This window comes from Ovis canadensis, chromosome 5, assembly GCF_042477335.2.
Source record: "Ovis canadensis isolate MfBH-ARS-UI-01 breed Bighorn chromosome 5, ARS-UI_OviCan_v2, whole genome shotgun sequence".
Lineage (NCBI taxonomy): Eukaryota > Metazoa > Chordata > Mammalia > Artiodactyla > Bovidae > Ovis > Ovis canadensis.
Window position 1 is genome coordinate 72826220 of NC_091249.1, and position 20271 is coordinate 72846490.

General features: G+C 41.2%; 1 protein-coding gene across 7 annotated transcripts in view; it reads right to left on the reverse strand.

The window, feature by feature from the left end:
• The window catches only part of HTR4 (5-hydroxytryptamine receptor 4), a 248757-nt gene that overhangs the window by 184657 nt on the left and 43829 nt on the right, over window positions 1-20271 (reverse strand). The window contains exon 3 of one of the 7 annotated variants that reach the window (XM_069592379.1): window positions 17518-17624. The gene's annotated coding sequence lies outside the window, so the exon portion shown is untranslated. Of the gene's footprint in view, window positions 1-14814; window positions 16013-17517; window positions 17625-20271 lie in introns of those variants that run through there. The other 6 variants (XM_069592375.1, XM_069592376.1, XM_069592377.1 and 3 more) reach the window with 6 other exon arrangements.

Sequence of the window (20271 nt, forward strand, 5' to 3'; positions counted from 1 at the left end):
GCCTCTGAGAATTTATTGTTAGATGGAGAGACTAAGAATCAAAGAGGTCAACTGACTTGCCAAAGTCACATATCTAGTACTTAACCAAACTAGGAAGTGAATTCAGGGCTGGGAATTCTGAAACTCAAGCTTTATCTTGCAGTTCTTCTCATCCTATCACTCTTGCCCCCACTGTTAAAAAGGGAAACTCCTCATGAAAGGGAACATTTTGCTTTAATTTTCTGCTGACCATTTATTTCCTCTTTCTCTGAGAATAATGCCTTGGTTTTCCTTTGTGGAACCCCTCCCCTGCCTCAAGCCCACTGATGAGCACATGACCAGGACTGGCCAATCAGAACAGTTCATTCTCCAGCCCCAGGGATTCATTAATTCACTGGCTAGACTGTAAAGCCAGCCCTGAGATATTTGCTAGAGTCTGTCTTTCTCCTGGTGTTGCTAAACTTTCAATTTAAAGCTGCTGGTGGCCAACGATGCCACTATGTGAGGAGAGTTTGTCTGAGATTGAAGTTAATACCAATGGAAAGCAGAGTTGTAACACAGAGATTGCCATATCCTGATGAAATAATTTAAGACTTAAGGTCTAGCAGTGTCTTATGACAATTTTGTACTTGAACTTCCCAATTCTACTGAGCCAACAAATTCTCTTTCTTCGTGTGTAAGCCAATTTGAGTTGGATTCCAACCGTTATTTGAAACAAAAAAAATTCTTGGAGATATACAGGAAAATCAATATTGTATTTGTATATAGATTAGAAGGAAGAAAAGCTGGAACTAAAAAAAAAAGTTAAAAGCTAGCTAAATTTGAGTCACTGAAACTGCATTTGGAAAATGTTACAACATGGGGAAAGCTATATGTTCATAGCAATGTACATTATTATATTTTGCTCATGGAAACTCAGTGAGCAAATTTTAAATGACTGCCATTTAACAAACCAGTGAGAACATGCATTTTGTTAGAGATAAAGGAAGAATAACAAAAGAGAAAATGGTGATCAGTACCTATCCTAAATTGATTCATTGATTACAGTCCACTATTTTTTGTCATACTTACCAGGAATATCTAATCAGAGCTGTGATTATAGGGATACCAGCTGCTGGGAAGAATGCTCAGAGTGACAGGTATGTGTAAGGAACCATGCTTTTATCTTGCATGCTTATGTTTCTGACACCTTAACAAAATACTACCTAGTTAATTAAAAGCACAGTCAACTGAGTATCTCCCATGCTCAAATATAAGCTATGTCACTTCTAAAATTTCTAATTTAAATTCAATTAGACCGTGTATGTCTGTGGCACACATGCATGTGTATGCGTGTGTTTTAATGACAGTCACACTGTATCCTCATCTCCTTCGGAAAAACAGTCCTAGATTGTCATAACCAGGGGGAAAAAAGCACAGCAAGTCCTGGGAAACAAGAGAAAGAGGGAGTCAAATAAACCTTTCTACCATGTGAGGTATAAATGAAGGTCTCAGTATTATCTCAGCAGTAGAAAAAGCTCAAGCCACTAATTATTCAAAACACTTTGTCATAAAATTAAAGATACAGAAACAAGCAACTCCATCAGATTCCTTGAAGCTTCTTTTCTTTGTTGTATACATTGAGAATTATCTTTCCTTAAAAGGGGAGGAGAAGGAAGAGGATATTCTTCATGCCACCAAATGCTGATTCCAACCTTTAGTTTTCTGACTTACACATTTTAAATAACTAAAGGGCAAACCCTGAAGGTAAGCACATCTCATCTTTACCTGTGTTCTTTTACTGAGAATACTCTGAAAGATTGCTGTGGAACAGTTGTTAATAGTTAACACAAGGTGTGTAGTTGCATCTCTATTATGAGAAGTTGTGAGCACAGGGCTCACCTGTAAATAGTCCTCACCAATTAGAGTGAAATATCGATGTAGTTTGGTGCAGTGCCAACATCTGCCAAATTGGAGCAAAGTCATAACTCAGCTTGCTGTGTTGCACTTTGGTTTTTTCTTTTGGTTTTGGCTGCATGAGCATATATTCATGCATAACTGTGCAAGGACTGACCACATTTCTTTATAGAGTATGCTTCCATGGGTTAAATTTCTACATCAAAGGGCATATTCCAATACCTCTGTTTTGGACAAGTGTCAGGAATAAGTAAAACATTATTTATTTTAATTGCCAAATTGAGAGAGGGAGCTTGGCACAATGGAAAGAACACTAGACCAGAAATCACTCAGCCTGACCCACTGCTAACTCACTGCTCCTATTCTTAAGCAAGCCTGTTCATCAGTCTGGGTCTCAATTTTCCCAATGGTAGAATCAAGTGGGCCAGAGAGTACTGGACAGGGCGAGCAAAGGAAGAAACTTCAAGTAATTAGGACTTCTCAGAAGTTAAAGGAAATTTTGAAAAGGTGAGTTGCTTGCCATTGGAGGCATTTAGGCAGCATATGCGTAATTAAGGATATCTAAATGAAGGATATGATTCTGGTGACTGGTAAGGTTTCTTCCAGTGCTAAAACTGTAGCACTGTGATAGTCTATGTTAGTTCTGCTCGAATCCCCAGCAAGAGACCAAGTGTTTTGAATAATTTTCCAATTAAAACAAATGTATGCTCAATTCACCTATACTGTCTCAAACAGATTCCATCTCCTGAGCATTATCCCAGTCATTTCTGAACATGTAGAACTAAAAGAAGAGCACAGAAATGTACAATTAACTAAAGCCAGATATTTGCCAAGAGTTAGCTGTCAAATGCTTATTGTTAGCCTCATTACCTCATTACCCTAACCCACTACCAGCCACATATACCAAAACAGCCAGTCTCACCAGGATCAAACACACTAGCATTACCCCCAAAGTCTTCTGCATCCCATGGTGATCCTGATTTCCTAGTTACCTTCACTGTGAAAGAGACTCAGGGATAATCTGAAAGATTGCAACTGTGTAAACTCTCACTAAATGGAAGAAAAAAGTCCTCTCATTGGCTATTTACTAAGACTTTGTTTTCTGGAAAATGTTTGGAATCTATAGGATGCTGGCTCAGAAATTTACTTCAATCAGGTGATCATACTCTCTAAAAGAATCTTGCTATAAATTAGTTTAGTAAATATTCACATTACTTGTTTATCTAGATGTTTGCTCCTTGGAAGAAAAGTTATGACTAACCTAGACAGCATATTAAAAAGCAGGGACATTACTTTACCAACAAAGGTCTGTCTTGTCAAAGCTATGGTTTTCCCAGTAGTCATGTATGGATATGAGAGTTGGACTATGAAGTGTGTTTCTTTCTGGGACTGGCTGTCAAAATGCTACTTGTGCCAAGTCATCTAGAAAGATTTGGTCTAAATAAAAAGCTGTCTCATTTCCATAGCTGAAAATCTATACAGATGCCGATTCAGTTACACTTAAGGGACTATCATGCTGATATATACAATTAGCATGAAAAATGGCTTTTAATTTTTTTCAAAATAACTAAAAAAATATTCTTCCTAGATAAGTAAACATTTCTCAGCTGGAAACTTTAGTCTTTTTATTAAAAAATGAATACTGAAAATAGCCCTTAACCAATGAAAGACTATTTAAGAGGCATACTCATTCTATCTTTGGGGGAAAAAGTGAATTACAGGAAATATAAAGGAGGAACATGAATGTCCATTTCATGTAGAACTGAATGAAGTATATCTAAAGCAGTTCAAGACATCTTTTTTTTATAAGGCACATATTCTCTACCACCACCAAAGAACATGATGAAGACACTGATATTACAAGAAACCCAATCCCAGTAAATGTGGATCTGGGTATTTCATAAAGAAAACGATTCAAGGGTCATTTATTTACATATTTACTTTTCTGATCACTTGATTAATGTCCCACTCCCAACACAGTCACAGGTTCTACAAGGAAAGACACAGTGCATGATCAGTATTTCTTGAATGAATGGCATGACATGATGTGAAACTTCCACTTGATAATTAGAGAAGGAATTAGACTTGTCTTTGAGTTGCCAAAGGGGAATCAGTGGGAGTCTCAAGAGAAGTTTGAGCCATACTGTGAGGAAGGTCATTTAACACCAGAGCTGTCCAATTATTGACCTGTATGTTTTGGCAAGCAACAAGGTCCGTCTCAGCGGGAGGCTCAACAGAAGCCAGAAAACCATCTGTCAGTCACGTTTGAGGGGAAGAGCAAGTCTTGGATGATTCTGAATTCTGATGAAATCCAGGAATGCAATGGAAGCAGAACTAAATAAGAGATTGTTTACTGTACAGCAGTGGTTCTCATGTTTAAGCATGCACAGGAATCACCTGAAGGCTTGTTAAAACACAATGGTTGAGCACTAGCCTCAAGTTTCTGATTTGGTAGGTTTAGAGTGAACAACCTGCATTTCTAACAAGTTCCCAGGTATTGCTGATGCTACTGTTCTTAGATGACTCCTTAAGGTAGAACATAGATTTTGCAAGTATGGTTCTCATACCTCCTGGAAAAAGCACATGATATTAGGCAATATGTGGACAGAAGTACCATTGGATCATGTGGTAAAAAAATGTGGGTTTTTTATTTTGTTTTCAATTTTTTTTACTGTTACTTACATTGAAGAAAAGGATTCATAGCTTATTGTCAAGTCCTTCCTGATATTTGATAATCTCTCTTTTATAATTACAAAAAAAAAAACCCACAGATCAGAGTCTCACAGTCTTTCATTTGAAGCACTGCTATCTTCTGGATCCTCCTAAGAAGCAGATCTTGAAGTGAGGGTTACAGAGACGCACACAGTTGATCTGGCAGTTGCAGGTACACTGGCAGGGAAGTAATGATACAGGAGAAAGGATGAAAGGCAGCTTCTTAAGCTACTGAAGCTTAATCCCACTGGGAAGTTCTGGGAAACAATATAAAACATATGCCTCAGAACTATCCTGAACAAGTGGGGAGGGAACTGGGGTACTGATACTCCCGCAGCCATTAGGTATTGCTTAAGAGCCATCCACAGGGAGACATGGATTCCTAGGCACCTTCAGTCATTGTATTTGTAAAAAAGGTTAATTTCAGCAGACCAAGGGCAGCCCTCCAAATATTATGCTGGTTCATCACTGTAAGTCAGGATGGTATACACAGAAATGGTGAGAAGATCTGCAGGAAAATGGGAGGAAGAGTTGACAGTATCTGCTCCAACTATTTAGCTGAAATCTAACATGTTGCTTTGTGTGGTTTTTGCATTTTTCTTTACAGTTACCTTCTATTTCTTTCAACTCATACTGGTTTGCACTTATACTTTTTTTTCTCTGTAAAATAAATTTATCTAAGGAAAACTAATTGATCTAAAGAAAAGTGCTATGCATATAATACTCTAAATGCTTGCAAGAGAAGTAATCACAACAGTAGTTATTCCCAAATAACTGAAGTTTGGGAAATGCTAGCATAGCAGTTTAAAGCAGAAATTGGAAGCTTTTTGTTTGTTTGCTTGTTTTGTTTTCTGTAAAGGGCCATTTAGCAAATATTTTATGCTTCTTAAAGCATAAGGTAATCATCACAACTACTCATCTCTGGTGCTACAATGTAAAAACTGCCACAGACAATACAAAAATAAATGAGCATAACTGCTTTCCAATAAAATGTATTTATGGACACTGAATTTGAACCTTTAACAATTTTCATGTGTCACAAAATTATTCTCCTTTAGATTTTTTTCAACAATTACAAAATGTAAAAAAACATTCTGAACTTGTAGGCCAGTCAAAAACAGGCAGCCAGTCACATAGTTTGCAAGCCCCTGACTCAAGGCATCAATTACCACTACACCTTTGACAAATTGCTTACTTTCCTTAGCTTCAGTGGCTTCATCTGTATAATAGGGACAATGGTAATACCAATGTCACAAGTTACTGCAAAAAATAAGTAAAGATGAATACTTAAAAAGCAGGTGCCCAGAGATTTCACAATATAATGTTAGCCAGCTACTGTAGCAAGGTTGGTCTCCAGTTTGGCAGTGCCTCAGTCATTGGAATCTGAATGTTTCATACTCTGCTTCTCTACAAAGACAGCTAAGCATCTGGGGGCTGATCTTCCCTACTTTGGGATATGGTTACAGAAATTATTCCTGTTCTCTATAAAATAGGCCCCTGAAACCTGAGCCTGGAAATGCCCAAAAGGTTTTGTCACCACTGATTTCAGAGGCCTGGAATTGGGAGCAGGTCAAGCTAAAATTTACATTCCATCAAAATTAAGCTTCCAAATTAGTATTTTAGATCTTGCAGTATTATGTTGCTGACAGTAGTGGCTCTCAAACATTAGAATACTTAAAATCACTTGCAAAACTGAAGGTTTGGGTGTCTCATTCAAAGCATTTCTGAATCAGTAGGTCCAGGAATCTGCATTTTAACAAATGTCTCAGTGATTCTGGTGCAGATGATTCATGGAGAGCAGTTTGGAAAACACATCAAGGTTGGACTGCAATCCACCAGGTAAGCACACCCTTCTGAAATCCTCTTTCATTGTTTTCCTATATCTATTTAAATACCTCATCAGCTGAGAAACCAAGATTACAGTATTTGCTGAAAGATCTCTGCCAGTATGTTTATCTCTTCTGTCCCCACTCCTTTCTAATTCTTCTAAACCTCTTGGAGTAGAAAACAGTATATACAGAACTCTCTACTCCAGATATCATGTGCTGATTAGCATATACAATTAAGCATGCCAGTGCAATCTCAAAGGACATGTGCTATTTAAAGCTTAGATGTAAATTCTTGAGCAGAATCTGCATCTTTACTGGACTGATAAGATGTTACCTCCCAAAAGGCTGCTGCCCACAGTTTTCTACCAGTAGTTTGCAAACAAACCTCTTGGAAAATGTAAAATTAAATTGTAGATTTTAAAGGGGTCCACTTACACAGACAAGACTTCTAGGGTAAGAAGCAGGAGAAGAATAATGTTTCTATAACCGATATTTGTTTAACGCATACTAAGGACCAAATTCTTCACATGCATTACCTCATTTCATCTTCACATCATGCTACAAAGGAGTACTACAATTATCCTATTTCACAGATGAGAAAATTGAGGCATAGAAAGAAGATATTATCCAAGGCCACACCATAGGCCAGACCTTTCAAACATTAAGTTATCCCATGAAGGATCCAGATCTCAATAGTTCTCTGCCTCAACTTTTGCAGCTCAATTTTATTAATTAGTTATTTGTGTAGCTCATTAAAACCTACAGGAAAGTCTACTGACACTTGAAGAGAATGCTTTTTTTAAAACAAAGCCCAGCTTTGCTCATAGCAGTATGTGACACTAAGTTCCTCATTTTGCTTCCATAATCCCCAGGTCTCCAGCTGTTCAAGGTAGTTTAGATATCCAGCCCACCTGTCTTGCAGATCTGCTATTACTCATGAAGTTCAAATAAGATAACATATGTGAAAGTCCTCTGAACACTGTAAAAAGTTATCTAAAATGATAATTTCCCAGCCTGTCGTTTCCACAAATTATTTTTAAATGTTGAGAAGGAAGAAAAAGTATATTAGTTCTGCAAAATCATCTGTGTCAAAAATCAGATTTTCCAGAGATTTTGTAGGTTGTAAAGCACCAAATCTACAGATATTTGTGGAGCAGAAGAAACCCTGCTTCTACACGGAAAGTAGTTTATCATGTACTGTTTAAAGTAGTTTAAAGTACTGTTTATCACGGTTCAATGCAATGGAAATTTGGGGAGCTTGAGAATCAGATGACCTGGTGCTAGTCATTGCCCTGACACTAAGCAACCTTGAGTGAGTCTTTCTTTCTGCTCTTCCAGGAAATACAATACTGCTTGGCGGTTAAGAACATGGCTTGGGGGAGTCAGAGCTCCAGTGTTAATCGACTGCCTCCTCATGAATGACCTCAGGTAAGTCATGTCACCTGTCTTGGTCTCAGTTTCCCAGTGATAAAAATGAGAATTAGAAACAACAGCTTACTTTGAAATCACCAAAAAAAAATAATTGCTGAATGGATAGAGGAATGAAGATAGAAATATGATAGTTTTTAAAAAGAAGTTAGTAAAATGTTATTACAGAACCTACTTGGTAAGGATTTGGTATTAACTATACAAGTCTTTCAACTTTTCTCTTAAATATTTTTTTACAATAAAATATTGGGAAATAAACCCCTCAAAAGGCAACAACAGGGTTGTTAGAAGAGTTGAATGAGATATAGAGCTCTCAGCAATGCTCATGGTAAGTGCCTGGCATACTTTAGAAATGATTTACTATACAGGTAGAAGATGGGACAAGATGATAGACTCCTTCAGCTCATACAATCTGTGAGCTAGAGCTGTTCTAGGTGAGCCAGAGACATGACATGCCTGAGCAGAATGAGAAACCAGGCCACATGGTACAGAGACCAGATGGACAGAGAGTAGCCAGGATGCAGTCACAGAAGTATCAGAAACCAGGATAGAGACAGAGGGAAAGTGTAAGTTGCTCACTCATGTCCAGCTCTTTGTGAGTTCATGGACTGTAGCCCACCAGGCTCCTCTGTCCATGGAATTCTGCAAGAATACCAGAGTGGGTAGCCATTCCCTTCTCCAGGAGATCTTCCCAACCTAGGGATTGAACCCAGGTCTCCTGCATTGCAGGCAGATTCTTTACCACTGAGCCACCCAGGGAAGCCCAGGAGGCATGCACAAATGAAAGCTGTAAGACCCTACACAGGGAAGGTCTAACATGGGTGAACCTTGAAAATAAAGGCAAGTGGCCATTACTACATGCCAAATTAACGTGCTTCTCTCTGAGCTATCCCTTTAGTAGGAGAAATGCATCGGATTTAGAGTCAAACCAGAGTTCGAATCCACTCTGTGCCAACTAGTTATGTGACAACAGCAGATGTTCACTCAAGCATCTTCTAGACCACTTTTAGTAGGAATACCTACCACAGTGCAAGAGTGAGCCCCGGCAACCACTTTTCTGCTATAACCTTAGGCCATCATATCCTTTCTCGTGAGAATTTGAACCAAGAGACACAATCATGGGAATGTGTCACATTAACTGAAGAGCAATGGGGAGAAGATTGTGAATGCCTGGAACTGAGTTCTCTGGAGATGACCTTCTTCCCATCTTTCCTGGGGTCTAGTTCCTTGATCTACAAGAAGCCCCAGTATCCTTCCAACAAATTTCACTTTTTGTTTAAGCAAACTAATGTGGCCTTTACTATATACTATATACAAGAAAATTGTACATAATTACTAATACAATACAATTCAGTTCAGTCGCTCAGTCGTGTCCGACTCTTTGTGACCCCACGAATCACAGCATGCCAGGCCTCCCTGTCCATCACCAACTCCCGGACTTCACTCAGACTCACGTCCATCGAGTCAGTGATGCGATCCAGCCATCTCATCCTCTGTCGTCCCCTTCTCCTCCTGCCCCCAATCCCTCCCAGCATCAGAGCCTTTTCCAGTGAGTCAACTCTTCGCATGAGGTGGCCCAAGTACTGGAGTTTCAGCTTTAGCATCATTCCTTCCAAAGAAATCCCAGGGCTGATCTCCTTTAGAATGGACTGGTTGGATCTCCTTGCAGTCCAAGGGACTCTCAAGAGTCTTCTCCAACACCACAGTTCAAAAGCACCAATTCTTCGGCACTCAGCTTTCTTCACAGTCCAACTCTCACGTCCATACATGACCACTGGAAAAACCATAGCCTTGACTAGATGGACCTTAGTCGGCAAAGTAATATCTCTGCTTTTCAACATGCTATCTAGATTGGTCATAACTTTTCTTCCAACGAATAAGCGTCTTTTAATTTCATGGCTGCAGTCACCATCTGCAGTGATTTTGGAGCCCCCAAAAATAAAGTCTGACACTGTTTCCACTGTTTCTCCATCTATTTCCCATGAAGTGATGGGACCAGATGCCATGATCCTCAATTTCTGAATGTTGAGCTTTAAGCCAACTTTTTCACTCTCCTCTTTCACTTTCATCAGGAGGCTTTTTAGTTCCTCTTCACTTTCTGCCATAAGGGTGGTGTCATCTGCATATCTGAGGTTATTGATTTTTCTCCCGGGCTTTCTAATATTACAAGAGCTTAAATTTCTAGGCTTTGTTTTTCTCATCTCTACACAAACAAAACCTCATCTCTCTGTGACTGATGGAAAATAAAAAATAATAGGTGTAACAACTACACAGCACAGAGTAAATATCCAATAAACATTATTTAAATTGCAACTGAGTTTCAGAATCACTGAATCTTCCTAAGTATTTGGAAACACCTTGTTTGGGTGGAGGATGTGTGATCCTGCAAAAAGAAACACATGCTGGCAGTCAGAAAGAAGGAAGGGGTTGACTGAGTTTGAAATTTGGTTTTAAAGAAAGTTCTCTGATTGAAATTTAAAACAAATTAATCAGTTACCTATTACTGTTTTGACTTGAATTTCTGTTGGGTTTCTTCACTGGGCTGGTACTGATTTAAAAGGGAAAAGAAGTATAAAGCAACAGGTAACAAAAGGTGGCTGCAGAGGTAACATCTTTCTTAATCTCAGAAGGACTGGTCAGAATTTATCTGGCAATAGACAAGATTTTAAAGTACTTTTTATTTGGATTATCCTGTGAATAATGAGGATTTCTGTCACCCAAATTGAGCAGTAAGTGGAAGGAGGGAACAAGAAAAGACCTAAGATCAGAAATATTAACCCAGAAATACCAAAGCTGAAAAAAAACAAAAGGTTTTCCTAAAATTCAAAATAAAAGGCTAAGTGAGAGATGTCAATTAGTCCCTAGTAATTATTGTTCTTTTAATCTTGGTGTAGTGGGTTCTCATAAATCCAAATATTTAGTTATCTTAAAAATAAGATAGCTTTTTGTTTAAAAAGTCTCAGGTAGGTGGGTCATGAGCTTTATTTGGTTATTAGGTCTTAACTATGTTGTTCCCAAATTGTGCTCCTTGGACTAGCAGCATCAGCATCTTCTTGGAACCTGTAAGAAATGCATATCCTCAGACCCCAGCCTAGAAACACTGAATTAGAAACTCTAGGAGCAGGGACCAGTAATCTGTGTACTAATATAGGGTCTTAGAGGACAGACCCTCTAAGACTCTTGTTAGGTCTTGCCTTGGATCCTCAGTTGGTAAAGTAATTGGTAATTGGTAAAGTAGTCATTTTTATTCAGACTGTATTTAAGGTTAGCCCTATCAATAAGCCTGTTTAGTGGCTATTTATATCACATTTATATTTCCATCTGTCCAAATATATACCACTTTCTAATGCCCCATAGTATAAAAACAGCAAGCAGAATGGACAAATGAAAGGGCAGGCCAAGAAGAAAACAGAAGGAGGGAACTGATAAAAGTATGGCGACTTTATCTGGGTGATAAAATGGATATCTAAAGTTTAGATAATAGTAAGGACTTAATGGGAAAAGAAATGTTTCATCCATTGTTGGCTCCCTCCTGCCATTCTTCCTTTCCTCTGAGCCCTTCTCCACTAATTTAACCAAGGCTGCCACCACCTCTCTCACTCTGCATATGCCTTAGAGCTATTTCTGAATAACCTCAATTACAAAGAGACAGGAGAAGACAAAACAGGGAGGAAGTCACAATACATCAACTGAACACAGATATCGACCTCACAGTTTCTAACTTACCTAGAATCAGACTTGATTCTACGATTGAATTACACTATGTTTAAGATCCTTTCTACCCTGTGACATCAAGATCTCATTCTCAAAAGGCAGTTTCATATGGAGGTTCAGAAGAAAGACTCTGGAGCAAACAGCCTAACCCCAGGTTCACCACTTTACAGCTGAGAGAACTTGGGCATGCTATTCCACTTCTCTAAGTTTGAGTTACCTCATCTCTAAGATGGAGGAAATGAAGTATCTCTCTTAAAGGATTCTTAATGCAGATTAAATGAGATTATCCATGTAAAGCATTTAGAGCCGTGTCTGGCACATAATAAGGGCTGGATTAATGTGAGCTATTAGGATTATTACTATGTTGTCTCTAAAACGTTTCTCAGCCTTTAGCAGCATCTTGAGCATTTCCAGACATAGCAACAAGGCAGTGAGAAACCAGGAGGGATAAAGGTAAACGTGTGATGGTGGCTAAGCTGGAAGCGAGTGGGAAAGCAGCTAACAACACAGCATTCCTCTGTCTATTAAAATACTTTGTTGTAAGATCTTTCTGTTCAAAGTCCCAAAACTTATGTTTGAATTACAACAATCGTTCTCAATAGGTGCTGGAGGGGGAACTTTGTCCCCAAAGGAGGTACTAGTAATATCTGTAGATGTTTTTGGTTGTCACAACAAGGAGTTGCTACTGGCATCTAATAATAGCAGAGATGCTGCTAAATATCCTACTATGGGCAAGCTAGTCCCTAATGACAAAAATTCTCTAGCCCAGAACATTAATAGTACAAGAGGTTTGAGAAACCCTAAATTACAATGTTGTTTGAAGTTATTTTAATAAGACTTGGCACTTTTTTAAAATTTTCAAACAGGCAATAGTATGGAAGATTCTGGCACTTGATGGGAGGCGGGGATAGGTAACCTACAAGACATTTTCATCTCTAAGACTTGATATGTGCGGTAGACTCTCAACCACAAAATGAAGGCAACAGTGCGTCTTCATCCTTTTCTCTTTGCCTAGTTCTTTTCCCTGAAGATAACCTGAATTTTTTTTTTTTTTAAAGATGGTTGGATACTGGAAGGTAACCATAAAGCATTAAAAGTTTCTCATAAAAACAAAGAACATCAATGATAAGCAGAGAATTTTAGAGCTGGGAAAAACCTTGGATATGATTTAAGAAATAAATTCTACTTGAAATCTTCCATTTCATTTCATAGATAAAGAAAGTGAGATTTAAAAAGACCAAGAGATTTGATCTAGATCACATAATACGCCAATCATCAAAAGGTCCAGATTCTTCCAAAGAATTTATTTATTAGTCACTGATAATATCAAGGTACTCCTCTATATGCATTTATTTTGCATTTTTTCAATGATTACAGCCTGTATCAGTCTCTGTCTCTGGAAATCCCTGAACATGGGCTTCACTTGATTAGGTGAGGGCAGTGAGATTAAGAAACAAAACAAAACAAAACAAAAATACTAGGTTCAATAGGTATTGATGAAAAATGAAAAAGACCTGCCTATTAATTAAGCGATGGCTGCTACTGATGAATAAAGAGAAATAAAGAAGTGACTTCGGCTCCAGCCACAGTGACTTGGAGGATGGTGATGGTTCAATAAAAGACAGGAAAGTCAGGAAGAGGTTGGATAGCAGGTCATTTACATTGTGTTTCAGGTGCTGTTATTTAGTCTGTGAAGCTGAAGCAAGAGATGAGGGGATGAACAATATTAGGGAGGTTTGGAAGAACTCAAGTGGAAGAAAATGTATTCAGTTTGGTGGTTACAAGGCCACCATGGCCCCTAGAAGGAGCAGCTTCAGGGGCAAAAATCCAGATAACTCAGAGGAACCAAGAGCATCACTGTCCTCTGGGCCTCAGCAAGTGCTGAACTGAACACTCCCTGAGGCCCCCACTTGTCTGATGTGCTACAGTTCTCCTGGAGTTTCAAGGATGACCCACTCAGCTGTACAATAATAATTATAATAAAGATATTTCCAAGGTGGAAAATGATACAAACACAGGAGTGAGTTTAGGGTAAGGGTGGCAAGGAAAAAATATACATGAGACAGAAAAATGACGCGAGAATGATGCAAATACTTTTTACTGTTTCTTTCCCACACTCATCATTTCTTTCTGGAGAGCTGCTCCTCAGAACTCCATGAGTCTCATCCCAAGTCCTGACTTATTCCTTGTTTCTAGGGCACTGCATCCATCATCAGTGTCCTTTCCCTTCATCACCTGGGCTCACCAGCAGCACACAGCCACTTCTCCTACCTCGTCAGTGAGGCTGGAGTTCCACACAGGAGCCTAGGCAAACACCACCCACTACCCTCAGAGTTACCCACAGCTTTCTGACCCATGGACTCCATCGCAGTAATATTAAGACAAGAAGAGCAAACTAGCCTAAGGGTCTTTCCATTAAAAGCCACTGTTTGGGTCATGCTGAACCTGTATCTTAAACATTTTTTATCCATTTTAACGAACCAATAGGAATCCAAGCCAATGTCTTCTCAACATTGAACTCTAGGAACATGAGTTCATGCCATGACTTTTCCACCTCTGCCAGCCACCACTTCCCTGTATCAACAGCCGCTTCTGCGGGACTAACAGCACAGTGCCAGACACTGGGTAGCAAGCTGAACAGAAAGGCATCTTAAACTGGGATTGGGATTCTGTGAAAGACAATCGCACGAAGCTAGCCCTAGCAGCCACCACCAATACTTCATGCAGTACAGCGTGCCCACACACTCATGGTCACTCACACACACAGCCACACAGCCAGTTATACACGCTGGATATGCGTCTCTTGTTATGCACAGAGAGAGTTAGACCGAGTCCACTCTCTCCGTTATGCATCCAGTATCGTCCATACTGTCCACACATGTACCCTGTCACACACACACGGTTAGACGCACAGCCTGTGTTATGTCTCTCTCTCTCTCTCTCACACACACACACACATACACACACACGCACACGTTATACTACCTCACAGAGTCAGCAAACACACAAGCAGTTTCACAAGTACTTACGTACCCAACTGCAGGGCATGAGCCCCAACCCTAGTGGTCCCATGCTGAAGGCATGTACTACACAACCAGCCAGCCCACCTACAGTCTGAGTCGCCACGCAGCCCATCCCTGAGCTAAAGCCAGGTCCCAGGAATCCAGAGTCCCCAACCCGTCTCCGCCGCGCCGCCGCGTCCCCGCGCACGCTTGGGCTCGCAGGGTTGTGACCCGGGGGCCCTCGCCGCACCTACCCTCGGCTGAGGCTAGGGAGCGAGGCGCCCGGGCGGACGGGAACGGCCGCCCCTCGCCGCGGAACCGAGCTTCTGCCGCCGCCGCCGCCGCGCTCCCAGCCGCTGCCTGCGCCCTCCCTGCCGCCCCCTCGGGCGCGGGCTCCAGCCCCCGCGCTGGGAGGCCGGCGAGCGAGAGGCGCGGGCCCGCCTGGGGCTGCGGCGGAGAGCCCCCAGCCCCGGCTCACCTGAGCGCGCCGAGCATCGTCCTCCTCTCGGCTGACCGACGGTGGCTCCGCGGGCTCAGCAGCCCCCAGCCCGCATCCTCCCCGCGACAGCCCCCTCCGGAAGCCAGGGATGGCGGGGGCGCGGCCGGGTGCGCACGCGAGTGGGCGGGCGGGGGCCAAAGGGACCTCACTCCTCGGGGACCGGCCAGCGGGCGCCTTCCCCGGAGACCAACCGAGGAAGGTAGTCCTGGGCTCACTGCTGGCTCCTGGGTGACCTTGGGGAAGTTGATTAACCTCTCTGAGTACCCACTCCTCTAGCGAAAGATAATAAACGTGAAAAGCGTAGGTGCCTGTGGTGTCCGTTCCAGGGGAAATCTACAGTCTACTTCCTTCTCAGCCTCTGACTCCGCCAGGGCATGGTTAGTTGGGAGCAGGGTTCAGAGTGAGATCCGTAGTCCCTTAGATATAAGGCGTCCAAGTTTCCGGTCAGTGTTTCAACTGACTAGTCTTCCCAAGTGATCCTGCCAATAATCGTTTTGCTTCCATAATCTGGAGGAAGCCTGTTCTGGCTTTATCGGTTTGTGACCTTGAGCGAGGGGTTAGACAGAAGACTAGCCCCTCTGCTCCCATATGTAAAATGGGGACCATAAATCCCCAGTCGTGTTGAGACTTACCAAAGCTCCCGCCTGTGTGTCACTAGTGCATTGTAATATCTGTGAGGAATCGTGACCGAATGAGAAACATCTTTCCTCAACACGTCTTTCCAAGGCCTCCAATTCCAGGGACAAACCATTTCAAGAATTAAGTCATTTAGGGAAGGGAAGGGGAAAGTCTTCCTTTAGTGAGACAGGTTAGGGGTAGAGGGGTGGGGTGGGAGCGGGGGAGGGTCGCGGGGGAGGTGGCAAAGGGCTGTTGGGAAGATAATTCACCCTACTCCCCCACTTCCTGGACCACAGAGTCTTCGGGGAAGCTTGACAAAACAGAGGAGCTGTGATAGTAATTAACCTCCGAAAGCAAATAAATCTTTCCAGACAATCTTAAAAATTATTAACTTACAATTGTGAGCACAACCCAAGTGAACGGGAAATTTAAATTGACCAACAAATTCATGCCAGAAACCTTTGAGCTGGTCCCTTTCTAAGATTCTCTCTGCTGATACTCCTGCCTCTTACTTCCTCCTTCTTTTGCCAACCTGGCCCAGTGGTATTTCTTCCCCATCTTACTTTCTCTCTTTGTATCTTTCTCTCACTTGTATCTCTCTCTTCCCATCTCAGTCTCTCCCCATCCTAGGTGTCTCTTCTTTACCTTCTTTGATAGACCTGTCTCTATCTCAATAGGTCTCACTCTCAGTCGTTCCCACCCATGATTTCTCTCCCTGGCCTGTATGTCTTGAATATTTATTGATCATACACCCCCCATTCAAAATTTGAAAGTGGAAAAGTTGTCAGTTATTTCTCTAAAGATCCAAACTTAAATTTACCACTGTGTCACTTCCCTAAACCAAATATTCCTGATGAATATTCCTGAGTGCAAAGCCTGATTCATCTCTGACAACTGTACCTCTCTCCCCTTTTCCCCAGTTTCTAGTCAATCTCTTCCCATTTCCTAGAGAGTCTCTCCTTACTCTGCCACAGGCAACTGTTCTTTCCTCCTCTTCCCATTGGACCAAATCAAGTGTAAGTTAAGTATCTTGAGATGAGAAATTGTCCTGGTTGCAAAGGTGGACCTTTAGAAGGGTCCATGAAAGTAGAAGTGAGAGGCAGGAGAGGAGGTCAAGAGTGATGCAGTGTGAGAAGGACTTGACCAGCTGTTGCTAGCCTTGAAGAAAGAAGCAGGGGTCCCATGCCAAGGAATGCAGAAGCTGAGACACTGGGCAAGGAGACAGATTCTCCCTGAGAGTCTCCAGAAAGGAAGGCAGCTTTGAAGACACATTGATCTTAGTGCAATAAGATTCATGTCAGATCTCTGCTCTAGAGAGTTGTACAATAATAAACTTGGGTTGTTTTAAACCACCAAGCAATTTTTTGGTATAGGTAACAATACAGCAGGAATAGGTAACTAATACAACACTGCTCTTTCAGTTATGGTGTGTGTGTTAGTCGCTCATTCGTATCTGACTCTGTAAACCCATGGATTGTAGCCCGCCAGGCTGCTCTGTCCATGGAATTCTCCAAGCAAGAATACGAGAGTGGGTTGCCATTCCCTTCTCCAGGAGATCTTCTTGACCCAGGGATGGAACCTGGGTCTCCTGCATTGCAGGAAGATTCTTTACTGTCTGAGCCACCAGGGAAGCCCTTTTTAGTTATGGAGAAACACACAAATGCCTTGTCTTATTATTAACAGCAATCCAAGCTAGCACCTCTTTTCAGTCATCTTGGCATAACCAAACCTTGTGTTTCGAGCAATCTGTCCCCTGAACATTTGCTTTTCTTTTCGTGTCTGTACCAGTGCTCACAGTGTTGTCTCCAGAGTGCCCTCCTCCAGATGCTGCCTGACCTACCTCTCTTCAGTGCTCATGGATTCCATGGAACTGTTTGTGATCTCTCCCTTCTCTGATTCTCCAGAACTCTGATTTTTCAAGGTATATTCCAGTTCAATTGGTGCTTTCTAAGGGGAGAGAAGGGAACAAGAGAGAAGAACGGAGTTTACATGCACAGGTTGAAACTGCTCCAGGTTCTCTCTTCCCACAAAGCTGTTTTCCTCTCTCTGCTGCAGTAACACCACACTGTGTTACTAAGAGTTATTTACAGGTCTGTTTGGCCACTGGATGATGAGTGCCTCCAAGGTGGACACCACGTCTTACCTCCCTTTCTGGGTCTTAGCCCCTAGATCCATGCTTTGGCCACTGGATGATGAGTGTCTCCAAGGTGGACACACCTTACCTCCCTTTCTGTGTCCCAGCCCCTAGATCCATGCCAGGTACACAGTAAGGATTCAATGACTATTTCTTGAATGAATAGATGATGAGAGCAAGTGCAATGTCTGGTTGTGCTGAACAGACAGGACTATTAATAATTTTTTCTTGCACCATTTGTCTGTTTAGTTGGTCTGGTCATTTGAAGCACCTCAGTTAATGCGCTAGGGTTTTAAATGGCACTGCTTTGATGCATAGCTTAAAACATAGACTTTTCTTTCATTTTCTTGGTTTTATTTGTTTTTGTTTTGCTTTTTCTAAAGAAGACTCCCACCATAAAAGTTTCTTTTTATCAGCTTTATTTAAAAGGCGCTACTATTATAAGTAAAATTATTATAATCAGGCAGGCTCTTTGCCCCAACAATTCTACTACTAAAAAGGTATCATAAGGATAATAAGCCTATGTACACAAAGGTTTACCTAAGAGCATGTTCAGTGTGGGATCTTTTACAAAATTAAGAAATAGCCCAAATGTAATGGTGCTGTAGTAATGCGTAGTCCCCCAGTAGGGTCCAACTCTTTGCTACCCTATGGACTGTAGCCTTCCTGGCTCTTCTGTCCATGGGATTTTCTAGACAATAATACTGGAGTGGGTGGCCATTCCCTTTTCCAGGGGATCTTCCCAACCCAGGGATCGAACCCACGTCTCTTGCATTGCAGGGAGATTCTTTATCATCTGAGTCACAAGGAAGTCCCCAAAATGTGATGAGGGATTATCTAAATAAATTATCTCTACCATGAGATACCATTCAATTATCAAACATGATTTTGTCAACTGATATTTATTATATAGAAAGATGTTTGTGAATACTTTTCTATGTTTATTTTTGTTTTCTAGCCACCATATAATAAGCTTATATTTAAAACTTAGGTTTAATTGTTATTTTAAAATAGTTTTGCCTCCAAAAGAAAAATTGCATAAAACTTCAATATTTTTCCAAATTCCAGGAAAACTCATCTACAGATGAGATTCAAATTCTCTGACTATGACAAAAGCAGCGTAAAATCACAAAGGCTTGAAATATAACTCATTCCATTAATTCATTCACTCTAGGAACATTTATCGTACCGTCTCAATTAATGTCTTTGACAGCAAGTAACAGAAAAGGACTCTAGAAAAGTTAAGCAAAAGGGAAATTATTGGAATGTTATTTAGGGATGCAGAATTGCTGAGATTCTGGAAGCCAGGCTTAGAGAAGCAGGTACCAGGAGAGCTCCAGAGAACCGAAAAAGAAGAAAGTTAAGCCCCTGGTTCACAGAGGAACTCCATCAGGACCATGTGCCATCCCTCATGAAGCGGTGAATGGCCTCTACCAGTTCTCCATCCTTGACTCACTCAACCAAGTCCAAAGTTACTGGTAAACACACCACACAGGCACAAGTTATCTTTGCATCTGCTCCTTCCCCTGTTCTAAATCAGAGAGTGAGGAAGGAAATATCCAGTCCCTCCACAAAGACTACAAACAGGAGGGGAAATTTCATATCCCCAGTAATTTTGGGGTGTTGTTAGGAAGGCAGGATGGAAGTTGACAGCCCCAAAATAGTAAATGATCACTCCAAGCCCCTGAGATGTGCCAGACATCCTTCCAGACTCACTTTCTCTACTAGGAACCTCTGGTACGGAAATACCACTCAGGGGAGATTTAAGAAAGCTTTGATTTATTATTTCACTTATAAACGTGAAAATGTTGAGATTTTCTATTGTTAATTTATTCTAGTCTGCAGGAAAAAAAAACTGCTATTTTCTTCTTCTAGTTGTCCACACTTTGCTTGGCTGGTACAAAAGTCCTCTTATGTATTTACCCCATAGCAGCCTACCACGGACTGAAGCATCTTCTCAGCAACACAACAAGAGGGTTATCTTCAAAGGTTCAAAGCTTGTTTTAAGTTTATTTGGCTCTGGGTTCCTTAGCTGCAAGGTGGAGTGGTGTGTGTGTGTGTGTGTGTGTGTGTGTGTGTGTGTGTGAGAGAGAGAGAGAGAGAGAGAGAGAGAGACAAGGAGGGAGGGACAGAGAGGGAGAAAGAAAGTAGGCAGAGAACAAAGAGAAAGGAACAAAGAAGATAGAAATCAAATTCCAAATCCAAATTACTGAAATAAATCAATGCTTCTCTTGAACTCACAAACTCGAAGTCTGCATACCTTCCATCCACTTAAGAGCTCCTAAAAATTTAAACAGTTGAACAAAGAGTTTTAATGCAGCTGCAAAAGAACGGAAATCAAACTGTGAATACCTTTCCCATAATGAAGCCAGGGTAGTTGCCTTCATTTTAATAAACACCACAGAATAAACCCTAGAACAAGACACTGTGGCATCATCCTATGTCAAGAAACAACTTCTA